The sequence below is a fragment of the Protopterus annectens genome, chromosome 4.part0 (assembly GCF_019279795.1).
Source record: "Protopterus annectens isolate FY-2018-M chromosome 4.part0, PAN1.0, whole genome shotgun sequence".
NCBI lineage: Eukaryota > Metazoa > Chordata > Ceratodontiformes > Protopteridae > Protopterus > Protopterus annectens.
In genome coordinates this window covers 982,042,953-982,056,482 of record NC_056733.1, presented here as the reverse complement: position 1 = coordinate 982,056,482, position 13,530 = coordinate 982,042,953, and the positions used below count along the sequence as shown (strand labels likewise).

Genomic DNA, 13,530 nt, shown 5'->3' with positions numbered 1-13,530 from the left:
GAATCTGAATAATCCTGGCCTTCCCAGTGGAAGTGTTCCCTTAAGGTATGCAAAGTTTCCCCAAATGAGTAATCCTCAGGGGATACAGAAGGGATGGACTCCTCTGCATCAGAGTCTTCAAAAGGGGAGTAAGAATGTTCCTGATCATCAGAGTGCTCTGAAATAATGGAGCCTTGATCAGAGGAGGGGGAATCTTCCTCCACTCTAGGCCTTTTGTCCGGAGGGGACTGAGAACCTCTGATAAGAGTAATTAAATCCTCAGCCATTTTAAGCATCTGTTTCTTAGGCATGGGGCCTGGGGATGGGCCCTGTGTAGCTGGTCTCTTAGAGTGCATGGTTGCTTTAGACTTTGTGAAAGCCTTGATGGAGAAAGAAGAGGAAGGTCTGTAGACACCTTGAGTGGAGGTGGCCTGTCCACATTCTGAGTTTCAACGCCAAGAGTGGCTTCGGTATCTGTAGTTGGGGTGTGGGCCGAGGAGCCTGCGACCTCGGGCACAGGAGACGCCATCAAATAAATGTCGTCGGTAGTCAGGGGCTGCATAGGCGCCTCGCTGAGAACCGGACCACGTGTAGTCGGCTTTGGCGTGGTGTCGGTAGAGGCCGCGGACCTCATGTGTCGGTCCTTGTCTTTGCGGTTTTTAGACAAAACCGGAGTCGGAGTATCCGACGACATAGTATAATTAAATGCTTTCCCAAAATAATGCTGGGCAAACTCCGCCCAACGCTTAATAGTGCGTTTATTGAATGTAGCACAAAAGCGACAGACCGAGACGTCGTGCTCTGGGCCTAAACAAGGTATACAGTGGGAATGGAAATCCTTATGCGGTATTTGCTTCCCACAAGAAGTACAATTATTAACTTTGTCTGACATTGGTCTAAGGCAAGAAAAGTTTCCCCAACGGGTTACTTAGCTTTTAAGAAGACTTCGGTTTCCAAATTTTCGTAATCTCAGGAGCTGGCCGATCGGCACTTGCGAACTGCTTCTGCTTCGGGCACCGCGCGGCAAGAAAGACTAAAGAAAATGGTGTCGGCTGGTTCCGTTACACCCCTGACGCACTGACGTCAGGGAAGAAGCGACGACAACTGACGCCGGACCTAGACTTTGGAATTCGGCCGACCGAGGACCCGCCTGGCGGCAGGAGAACCCATCTGTTATGACTGCAGCTGTATGCACGATGAACATCTGCAGTGGCAAAGCCTGCCCTGGATTTAGAGTAGAGTGGTAAATGATGGTGCTTTGTAAATGTGTGCACTGAACTCCAGCTAGCAGCCTCTAAAATGTCTTTGGTTGGTACTCCCCTGAGGAAGGCTGCTGAAGTGGCTGCTGCTCTGGTTGAATGTGGCCTAATTCCCTTGAGCACTGGCTTGCCATGTTGTGAATAGCAGAAACGAATGCAATGGCCTATCCACTTTGAAATAGTCTGCTTTGAGATAGCCTTTCCTTGTGACCCTGCAGCATATGCCACCAGTAGTTGCTCTGTCTTTCTGAAAGCTTTGGTTCTGTTCAAGTAGAAGCGTAGCTGTCTGTGTATGTCCAAAGAATGCAGAATTCTCTCCCCCTTATTCTGTGGGTTTGGATAAAAAGTAGGCAGATGAATAGTTTGGTTAAGGGCCACACTGGATGCTACCTTAGGCATAAATGTTGGGTTTGTCTGGAGAAAAAAATGATAAAAGGTTCCACAGCCATGAGTGCCTGTAGCTCTGAGACTCGTCTTTCAGAGGTTATTGGTAGGAACAGCGCTGTTTTCCAAGATAAAAACTTTATATCAGCTGTAGCGGCTGGCTCAAAAGAAGGCAGGGTGAGTTTTTCCAAGACATAATTGAGGTCCCATGCAGGTACTGGCGATCTCCTTGGAGGCCTTACGTTTTTGGCTCCTCTGAGGTACTGCCTTAACAAGGGATGAGAAAAGATTGGTGGCTCTGTACTGTAATGAGCCGAAATGGCAGAGGCATGAATTTTAATTGATGAAAAGGATAGGCCTTTGTCCAGCATCTCAGTTAAGTATTGCAGAATCTGAGGAATATTTGGTACAGCTATATCAAGTCCTTGTGCCTGGTTCCAAGTACAGAATATCTTCCATTTTCCAGCATAGGATTTTCTGGTACTAGGACTTCTGGCCTCCAAAATGACATCCATCACAGCTTTAGTGAGAGGCGTGTTTTGTAAGACTACATTATCCGCCATGCTGCCAGATTTAAGGTCTTTAGTTGGCTGTTCAGGATCTGATTGTTTTGTTGGGATAGTAGATGAGGTATTTGAGGCAAGGTCCAAGGCGGGCATTGAGACAAGTTCCTTAGGATTGGATACCAATACTGGCGGGGCCAGTCTGGGGCAATCAGTATCATCTTTGGCTTCTCTTGTCTGACCTTTAGGAGTACCTTGGGGAGGAGAGGCAGTGGAGGAAAGGCATATACTGCTAAGCTTTTCCAGTTGAAAGATAGGGCATCCACTTTCCATGCTTGACTGTGATAAGTCCTTGTGCAGTATGTTTTTAGTTGGTAGTTGAGAGGAGAGGCAAATAGATCTATATCCAGGCAACCCCATTTCCTTGTTATCATGCTGAAGATTTGTGGATCCAATTTCCACTCGTGGGGATCCATGAGGTTTCTGCTTAGTTCATCTGCCAGATTATTTATCTTTCCTGGCAGGAATTGTGCCTGCAGATGTACTTGGTAAGTTAATGCTGTGTCCCACAAAGTCATGGCTAGTCTGCAAAGGGGGTAAGAATGAGTGCCTCTTTGCTTGTTTATATAACACATGACCGTGGTGTTGTCTGTCTTTATCAGTAGTTGTCCCAGATGAAGTAGGTTCTTGAAGGCTGTCAGGGCATTCTGATCAGCTAGCACCTCTTTTTGATTGTTATGTTGATGCATTTGGTTTGCGGACCATGTGCCTTGAATACATCTTCCTGCCATGTGGGCCCCCTAGGCATAATCTGATGCATCCATTGTTAATGTCTGCCTGGCTGGGGGTAAAGTGAATGGCTGTCCCTTGTTCTGGTGACAAGCCTTCGCCCACCATTGAAACTCCTGTTGCAGGCAGGGAATGAGGGTAATTATTGTTTCCAGGCTGTGGCAATGTTGAGTCCAAACACTTTTTAGGTACCACTGAAGTTTCCTCATATGCAGTCTCGCGTATGGAATTAGTAGAAGGCAGGATGCCATGAAGCCCAAAGCCTGCAGAATTTTTCTTGCAGTTAACTGGGACTTTGTTGCCAACAGGTTGAAATAGGTAGTCAGTTGCCTTTGTTTGCCTGGCGTGAGATAAGCCATCTGGGCAGTTGTATTTAAGCTTGCACCCAGGAATATTATCTCTTGAGTGGGTACTAGTTTTGATTTCTTTTCGCTGACTGTGTACCCTAGGCCTGTTAGAAATCTCTTTACAAATGTCAGATGCTATAGTAGAATGTCCTTGTTCTCTGCTTGAATGAGGGAGTCGTCCAAGTAGGGATATATTTGTATTCCTCTTTGTCTGCAGAATGCAATTACTGGTGCCAGGCACTTTGAGAAGACCCTGGGCGCAGTAGATAAGCCAAAGGGCAGTGCAGAGAATTGGTAGTGCATTGAGCCAGCTTTGAATCTGAGGTATCTTCTGCATGTTTGTCTGATTGAGACATGCAGGTATGCCTCTTTTAGGTCTAAAGTCACAAGCCAAGCCTTCTTGCCCAGCATGGGCAGAAGTTGCTGTAGAGTCAACATTTTGAATTATGGTATATCCAGATATGTGTTTAGAATAGATAGGTCCAGTACTGGTCTCCAGGTCTTGTCCTTTCTTGGTACCAAGAACAGTCTTGAATAAAATCCTTTTCCCTGCTCTTGCTCTGGTACTTGTTGAATGGCCCTCATGTCATGTCCATGAGGGATGAGACTTGCTTTTGTGCCTCTGCCCATTGATGTTTTCGCAGGTCTGGCCAACCGTCTGTCCTTGGCAGGGTAAGGAAGTGAAACTTGTAGCCTTGTGACACTATGTCCAGGACCCATTTGTCCTGGGTTATGTGCCAATTTTGAGAAAAAAGTGCTAGTTTAACCCTAAAGGTGCTGCCAACAGATAAGTGCTTGGTGCAGGCAGGGGAAAGTCATTGGGACTGTTTCCTGTATGGCTGTGATTTGTCTTCTCCACTTTTGGAGGTAGAAGCACCCCATTGTTTAGACCTGTACGAACCTTGGGGCTGGGATCTGCCTCTTGGGTGCCTGTATCTGCCCCTTTGTGGTCTGACACTGGAAATGATCAATTCTTTGTAGGCCAGTGTCTGCTAAATCTTGGAGGCTGTACCTGTAAGAAATCCTTAACCATTTGCATAGATTTAGCTTTGTCCTCCATTTTCTTTAACGCCTCTTCTGCTTTAACACCAAACAAGGTATCATGCTGTAATGGAGCATCTAATAATTTTGCTTTGACATGATCAGGCAGATTTTGTTCCTTTAACCAAGCATGCCTCCTAATGACAGAACCCTTAACAGCGGCCCTGCAGGTGGCCTCCAAAGAATCAAAACCACATTGCAAAGTATGCTTTCCAACTTGTTCAGCTGCATGCAATAAATCCTGCATTTCTTTGTTTTCTGCACATTCAGAATTTACCAACATTTTCTGTTTAAGCAGTGACATAATATATTGATGATATTTGAGCATATAAAACTGACAATTTAAGGCCCTTATAGCCAAGGTAGCAGATGTGTATATCTTTTTTCCCCATCTGTCCAGTGCCCTAGAATCCCTGTCAGAGGGGGTAGGGTTTTTAGCTGCGGAAGCCTCGACCCTTTTGGGACCCTGAGAGAGAGTTTCTGGGTCAGCAGCAGGGTTTTTGAAAAGGAATTTATGAGAGTCGGGAACCCTGTAGCACCTGTCCGGCTTAACAGGAGTTGGAGATAAGGGGTCAGACTGGACTCTGAAAATACATAATCTGCAATGTCTAACACAGGTGGAATAGCTAGGGGCCTGTGTTGTGGTAGTAATAGGAAGTCTCTGAGCCTTTTCTTAGATTCTGAAAAATCTTGGCTCTCCCAGTGGTAAAGCTCCCTCATGGTATGCAAGGTTTCCCCAAAAGAGTAATCCTCAGGAGGAGAGGCTGAAGGGATAGATTCTTCAGCATCAGAATCCTCATAGGGAGGAAGAGAGTATTCCTGATCAGAAGAAGAATCAGATGAAATGGAAACCTGATCTGAAGATTCATATTCTGTCTCTTGCCTAGGCCTTTTATCAGGTGGGGGATGGGAACCCCTGATCAGAGTAATTAAGTCTTCAGCCATTTTGAGCTTCTGTTTTTTGGGCATGGAGGCCTGTCCATGAAGCTGTTGTACTTGTTTCTTTGTCTTTAAGGGTGCTTTAGTCTTTGCCTTTGAAGCTGAAGTCGTTTTAATGTATAATTGAGTAGGTCTGAAAACACCCTCAGAAGCCGATACCTGCTCCGTGGCTCCGGACCCATCTGAGGGAATAGTCTCCGAAGGTCCAGTACCTTGAGCTTCCAGTGGCCTAGTCGACTCCATGTGGGAGTCGGTAGCGGCCTGCGGGTCTAAAGTAAAGGGAGTCAGGGGCTGCGAAGGCGCCTCACTGAGAACCGGTGAATCAGCGACTGGCTTAGAAGAAGCCTCGTCGTCAGTTTTGGACCTCGGATGCCTGTCCTTTTCTTTTTCTTTGCATTTCTTGTGAATTCCGGTAGTCGGATGGCTATCCGACGACATAGTATAATTAAATCTTCTGCAAAATAATGTAATGCAAAATCGTACCGACGCTTAATAGTGCGTTGGTTAAATCTAGCACAAAACCAGCAACTAGCAACATCGTGGTCAGGGCCTAGGCAAGGAATACAGTAAGAATGAAAGTCCTTATGAGGTATTTGCTTCCCCACAAGAAATACAATTAACTTTTTCTGACATCGGTCTGGAGCAAGAAAAAAGTTTCTCCAACGGGGTACTTAGCTTTTAATGAAGACTTCGGATCTGAAATTCGAACACGAAAATCTCAGGAGTCAGCCGACCAGCACTTGCGAACTGCTTATGCTTCAGGCACAGTGCGGCAAGAAAGACTGAAGAAAATGGCGTCAGCTGCATCTTTTATACCCCTGGCACACTGATGTCAGGGAAAAGGTGACAGCAACCGACGCCGGACCTAGACTTTGGAATTCTGTCCAACTGAGGGTAGCCTGCCAGCAGGATAACCCAAGTGTAATGACTGCAACAGTGAAACACGAAGAACATCAAAAAAGCATTTGGTACGTGTGAGCTGTATAAAAGAAGAAAGTTTGGACAGGTATGAGGTTTGGGACTCTGTCATAGCACCTCTGGGTGTCAAAGCAAAACAGGCAAGAGCATTCAATTTAATTAGAGACTTTTGTGATTTGATATTTGAGACTGAGCAGGGCATGGAAAATTTTCTGGGTGCATATGAACAAAAGAAATGTATTTATCCATGGTCAGAAGGTTCCCTATTAATTTGATAAAACTTTCGCTTGTCGAACTACAAAATATCGAGAGCTAAAGATCAAAAGAGACAAATCGCGAACAGCCAACTAAGCAAATTATTTCTCAAGGAAAAAATTCAATTAGCTGTTTAATGGGAATTTGCCCTTTCCCCGATGTAGAGCGATCTCAGAGTTAGTATATTTGGTTAGGGGGTGTGTGGGGGGCAAAGCTCCCCACTTCAGTTTGAAAGTTTTTTTTGTGTAACAGCCAAGCAAATTCTTTCCATGGGAAAAAATTTGCTTATCTGATAGTTTACAGTTTGGACGTTTCGATCCTCAGCTGTCGATCTTTTGTAGTTTGACAAGCTAAAGTTTCATCAAATTAATACGGACTCTGTCAGAATATGGTGTGCAAGCTTTTTACAGACAAACAAAACAAGAATACTGATCCAGTTCAGAAGTGAAGTTGAAGCGAATGAACTGAAAGAACATTTGTTAACTATATGTAAAGAAGTAATTGACACTATAAAAGTATATGATGAAAGAGGATTATGGACTGGGGGATAGAAATGTGGCATAATACTGAAAATGTTATGCACGTACCTAGTATTATTAATGTTCATGGTAATAGGGGTTTTGTGAAATACAAGGGTCAACCAAAAACGTGTTATTTTTGTGTAAAAAAATTATCATTTAATCAGGGAATGTGATAAAAAAAGAGGTTACTTATGTGGTTTAACAGGGCATAATGCAAAACAAATTTGATTTAAAGTGCAAAAATGTGGCAATACTGGTTATTCATGGCTAGAATATGAAATGAATGTGCAATAAAATGAAAAATGAAATTATACAAGATAAAGAGATAGTAAAATGTGTTGTACATGAAAATGTACAAACAGATGTAACTGATAAAGAGGTTATACATGAAGTTAAAGAAAGTAACAAGGAAAAAAAAAAGAGAAAAGTGAGGAAGAAGTGGATTGGCGTACAGTAACAAAAAGAACTTGCTAGGGAAAGGAGTTAAAGGAAAAGATAATTCAAAAACATAATCTTAAAAACAAGAAAGGAAAGGGATAAACATTTTATTATACTAACTGTTCTTAAAAGCTGAAAATATTAGCTTTAAATGTGAACAATATGAAAAATCTTAAAGGGAGAATATGTATATTACAATGGTGTGCTAGTAGATGTACATATTATTGTTTTAGATATCAGATTATTAGCAGAGAAAGAACGAACCCAAACTGAAAAACCTTTGGAAAGGTGTGGTAGTTTGGAACATGCGGAAAGAAACATGCTCAGGCATATGTATATTATGTCAAGACAGCATTAAAATATTACCTGTAACCTTAGTGGAACTTAGGGGTCTGCAACCTTCACAATGAAAAGAGCCATTTTTGGCCCTTCACCCATCAAATAAGATTCATCAGGAGCCGCAAAACCTATTTGACCCCTAAATGAAGACAACACAGTGTATACAGTTATTTATTTATTTATTTATTTATATATATATATATATATATATATATATATATATATATATATATATATATATATATACATATACACAGTTATACTAAACATAAAAGAACTAAGCTAGTATAATCCAGTTTTCAGGCTAGTGCTGAATTCAGGGCTGTGATACTAGTTTCTGAGTTACCCATACCTTACTTGGATAGAAGGAAGTTTCTCTGTTCACCTGTGAGAGAGGGGAGCTTTGAGCAACCTATCTGTCCCTGGAGTAGTTCCAGCTCAGAAGTTAGTAGTTTATTGGCCATTTTGGGCTAATTTCTATCTCTTTCATTTCCCTACTATAAAAACCGCATTTGCATGGTTTTGCACACCGGGCATTGCCAGTTAGCTACGGTTAAATTATTCCCGGCTCCAATAAATCTCCTCTTCAGTTTTTCCCTTGAAACTAGTCTAACTCTCAACCTAAGCACTCAAAAAGCATCTTACACCCCAGCACTTGCTCAGACCTAATAGCAAGCACTAATATACCCCGACACTGATTGCCCCAGCAGGGAAAGGCTCTTTATTCACCCCTCACCAACCAAGCAACTAAGCAGCTCACCCAACTATTCAGGCATGACCAAAGGGCAACTTCAGGTGCACTCTCCAGTGCAGCTGGTGTATATGGGTATTCTGACGCAAAGTTACAACTGCCTCATGTACACAGACAACCCCCTCCTCCTACCACAAAACACTAACATATGCGAGAGATGCAATTATACAGCCAAATTGGAAGCTAAGCTGTCTCCACCCAAGACTGGAACAGACAGTCAAGAGGAGAAGGTTAACACTTGCACCACACCTCCAGCCGCGCACAGACCTACTAAAACAGCACTGGCAAAAAATACACACAAATACACAAAATCATACTCGGAGGCTCTAAATAAAAACCTGCAAAAGCATCAGAGACCTCCAAAGCAGACACCCAAACAACCTGCACTTCCCGTCACAAACCAGACAACACATAAAACACAAAATCAGTGTGCCACACAATCACAGCCCTTAAAGCAAAATAACATACCTAACACACTAGTAATAGGTGACTCTACAGTCAGGCACACTGACGTCCCACTCACTAGGCTGGACAAGCTGAAGGTTACTGTTAGCTGCCTGTCTTGAGCAAGAATCCGCCACATAACAGAAGCACTCAGGTCACTCCAGAACAAGTACAAATATGACTGTCATTGTTCATGTTGGTGTGAATGATCTGAGACATACCTCCCTGGACTACATGAAAAGACATTGAAGAGCTCTGATTATGCAGCCCAGGCTGGTATGACCCTGACCCTGAGTAGCATCCTGCCCTCACCAAGAATGACACCTCAGTATAAAGAAAAAATGATCAATTTCAACAATTGGCTAAGCTTCTGGTGTCATTCAAAGGGGATCCAGTGTCTGTCAGCCTGGGACGACATGCTTGACAAGCTGCATTGCTTCACAAGAGATGGTTTGCACATGTCACCCCTAGGCTTTCGAATACTGGCCAAGGCTCTTGCTGCCCCCATAGTGCCTTTTTTTAGGCAAGGCTCAAAGGTCAAACCCACCTCCGTAAACAGCACAATTAACAAAAAACTGAGGGTTATGATACTCAATGCCAGGAGTTTAAATCTCAAAATGCATGCGCTCGAAGCACTCCTCAATATGGAGAACGTCGACATCTGTGCAGTAACTGAAACCTGGTTCAAGGCTCCAGAGAGCACCCCAGCACTACCGGGCTACAATTCATACCACATGTTTTGGCCACAGAACACGGACCGAAACACAAAAGGAGAGGGTGTATCCATATTATAGTTAGTGGCTCTGTGGCGCAATGGATAGCGCATTGGACTTCTAGTAAAATGGTAAAAGGCATTCAAAGGTTGTGGGTTTGAGTCCCACCAGAGTCGATTTCTATGACTGAGTACAATGCCCCATTCAGAATGTATCTGACCCGACACCTGCAGCAGCTGGAAAGGCCCCAAAAGTTCCTCACCAAAAGGATAAAGGGTCTCAAAAATATGTCTTATGCTGCCCGACTGAAAGAACTCCAGCTCTATTCAGTCTCATACCGCTTGCTCAGAGGTGACCTGTGCCTGACATATAAGGCCATGTCAAACCCAGATTTGATGAATATGCTTCACCTCAAAAAATCTAGATCCCTCAGAACCACAAGGGCAGGAGACTTAAACCTTGACACTGTTATTAATAGAACGTGCTGGAGGGACAGATTCATCACCCAGAGACTCCCTATGCTGTGGAACAAAATCCCGGTACATGTGAGGCAGAGCACCTCGCTGGCCTTGTTCAAGAGGAATCTTGACCAATGGATGGGAGATCGCAGATATACCCCAGGGATTACTTCAGTGTCACTGCTTGACAGAGGCACAGCAAAATAATAGGCATAGTTTTATTCAAACTAAAGGGGTGGCGAAAGCCACATATCTATGGGCTAGGCTTATAAATGCCCTTGGGCAGATAGCCTAGTATGAACCTATGAAACTATTCATCAAGGATACCTACACCTCCAGGTTAGTGGTGCAGGAAGATACCTCTGAGATCATCCATGTGCAACTAACATCATGCAAATCTGCAATGCAAATTGTGGCCTGCTACAGATCACCCTCCATGACCCAGGACCACCACTCCACATTTCTGGAGTCACTGGAAAACATGAAGGTCCTACCAAACACCCTGATATTGGGCGATTTCAATTACTCTACCATTCACTGGGAAACTACTAGAGTACAAATTCCCAGGCCCAGTGCTTTCTGGAATTCAACAACTCAAATGCCCTGGATCAGCTGGTAAACTCCCCTACCAGAAGTGAAAACATATTGGACCTGGTCATCACCAACATGGGCGACAGGTGTTCCACACCGGAGGTCAACCCGTCACTGGTTAGATCAGACCATAAACTAATCACTCTGGATGTCCACACCTCACCATCACCCCCAACAAAGGAAACCACAGTAAAAAAACTTTTCTAAAGCAAACTTCACTTTACTTAAGACAAAGGTGGTAAGTTTCATCGCCCCCACGCTAAAGGATAACACTGCCCAAGATGCAAAAACCTTTACAAATGCACTCTATCAGCACATAAAAGGATGCATGGATCATGCCATCCCTAGCAAAACCAAGACTCACTCCTCTAAAAGAAAGAAACCAGTTTGGTGGACCCCTGCAATTAACAGGCTATACAATAGGAGGAAACTAGTTCAGAACAAAAGCAAATCCCAAGAAAAAAAGACATCCCTGATCAATATCAGTAAGAAATTAGAAGTTATGTACTCACCATAACGTTCCATCTGAGTAGGTGTATTCATTTGTCTGCAACCTGTGGGTTATGGATCCGAACCGGCATGGTTTACCAGCTATGGATCCAAGCTCTCAGCTCCTCCCCTCACCCATAATGCCCTGCTCTCCCCTCATGACCTCAGATCGAGTTTGCCAACAGCAAGAACACCCTGAAAAGGGTAAAACATCATATGCAGGAAACTGAAAGGCTAGGGGGATAGGAGGGCGGGATGGTTGCAGACAAATGAATACACCTACTCAGATGGAACGTTATGGTGAGTACATAACTTCTAAATCTGAAGTAGGAGATTCATTTGTCTGCAACCTGTGGGACAGAGTCCCCAGCTACCTGAATCTTGGGCGCCATCATGGAAGGATATTCCGAGCACCGCAGAGCCAAAGGATGCTCTACCCCTAGATGTAAGATCCAACTTGTAGTGGGAAATAAAAGTATGAGATGAAGCCCACGTGGCTGCTGCACAAATATCATCTAGAGGAATCCTGGCCTTAAAGGCTGCCGAGGTAGAGACTGACCGGGTTGAATGGGCATGTACACCCTCCGGTGCGGGCCTTCCCGAAGCTTGATAAGCCAATAAGATACATTGTGAAATCCAGCGAGATAATGTGACTTTAGAAATTGGTTTGCCCAAATTAAATTTAGCAAAGGAAATGAACAACTGGTCGGATTGCCTATGACCAGCCGTCCTGTTTAGATAAAATCTAAGTTGCCTGTGAACATCTAAGGAATGAAGCTTGTATTCACCTTTGTTTTCATATTTCGGAAAGAAGACAGGGAGGTTAATGGATTGATTAATGTTTGCTTCAGAAGCTACCTTAGGAAGAAAGGACGGGTTGGTCCTGAGGTAAACACAGTCCGGATGAAAGACCAAGTAAGGAGGTTTAGCTGATAATGCTTGAAGCTCTGAGACTCTCTTGGCCGAAGTAATGGCTACTAAGAAGGCGGTCTTGAAAGATAAGAATTTCAGATCTACCGTAGCCGGTTCAAGGGGCGGTCAAGGCCTGGAGAACTAAGGAAAGGTCCCAAGGAGGAACCGCTTGCTTTACAGGGGGCCTGAGAAGAAAAGTACCTTTAAGGAAAATCTTACATAACTTGGCCGACATCAGTGGATTGGAGTCATGACCAATGTGATAATGAGAAATTGCCACAAGTTGTACTTTGACCGTGGTACTGCTGGCACCATCATTAAAAAGAGTGGTTAAAAATCAAGCACCAAAGGGAGAGGAACTGTGAAGGGTTTAGGCCTTGCCGCTCCGCCCACAAAGAGAACCGTTTCCACTTGCTGCGGTAGACTTTCCTAGTGGATGGCTTATGAGCTGCCACCAGGATGGCCTTAACAGGGGGCGAAATACCGGGAGTCCTGATCAAGAGTGGAACTGGAGCAGCCAAGCGGTCAGCTTCAGGTTGTCCAGGTTCGGAGGAGATAAGTGGGATGGATGAGATATCAGATCCGGAATGGGATCTAGAATCCAAGGAGGATTCACTGAGTGAGACCTTAGGAAGGGGAACCAGATCTGTCAAGGCCAAAATGGAGCAATGAGAATCATTCTGCACCCCAACTGAGAGGCTTTCTGAAGAACTTGGAGCATCAGAGGCAAGGGGGGATAAGCATAAAGAAGACCGGGTGGCCAAGCATGCACCAGAGCGTCTCTTGGGGAACCTCCGGGAGGAGGTATCAGAGCGAAAAAACTGTCGCACTTGGTGTTTGAGGGAGAGGCAAAAAGATTGCAACAAGGAGTTCCCCACCGTGCGAAAATGCATTCCGCTACCTGAGTATTGAGAGACCACTCATAAGGGGTGAGAATGGTGCGACTGAGTTTGTCCGCCAGGATGTTGGACCGACCCGGAATATGCGTTGCTATGAGAAAGCGGTTGGTGGAGATTGCCCATTCCCACACTCTCATGGCTTCTCGACAAAGCGGGTAAGACCTGGTTCCTCCTTGCTTGTTGATATACCAAACAACCGACATGTTGCCCGATTGAATCGCAATTGTTCCCAAGGGAAGAAAGGCCTGAAGTGCTAGCAACGCTAAGAGCACTGCTCTCATCTCTAGAACGTTGATATGCAGTAAGGTCTCTGAATCGTTCCACGTGCCTTGGACGGTCCGGCCTGCAAAAAGCCCCCCCCCCACCTGAGGCGGGAGGCGTCCGTGGTCACTGTGGCGAGAGGGGGAGAAGCACAAAATGGGCGGCCTCCGTGGAGATCTGGAGAGTGTAGCCACCACAGGAGGGACCGCTTGCAAGCCTTGCTGATCGCAATGGGATGATGCATAGGAAGAGCAAGATACGACCACTGAACTAGGAGTGTCCATTGAAGGATGCGCATAT

The 13,530-nt window shown here is 44.6% G+C and overlaps 1 long non-coding RNA gene and 1 other non-coding gene across 2 annotated transcripts in view; one reads left to right on the top strand and one right to left on the bottom strand.

The window, feature by feature from the left end:
• Positions 1 to 13,530, bottom strand: part of LOC122799709 — a 94,785-nt gene that overhangs the window by 38,942 nt on the left and 42,313 nt on the right. The gene's annotated exons all lie outside the window — the stretch shown is intronic.
• Positions 9,707 to 9,796, top strand: TRNAR-UCU. Its single transcript is given in 2 exon segments — positions 9,707 to 9,743; positions 9,761 to 9,796. It is a non-coding gene; the product is annotated as a tRNA-Arg (tRNA).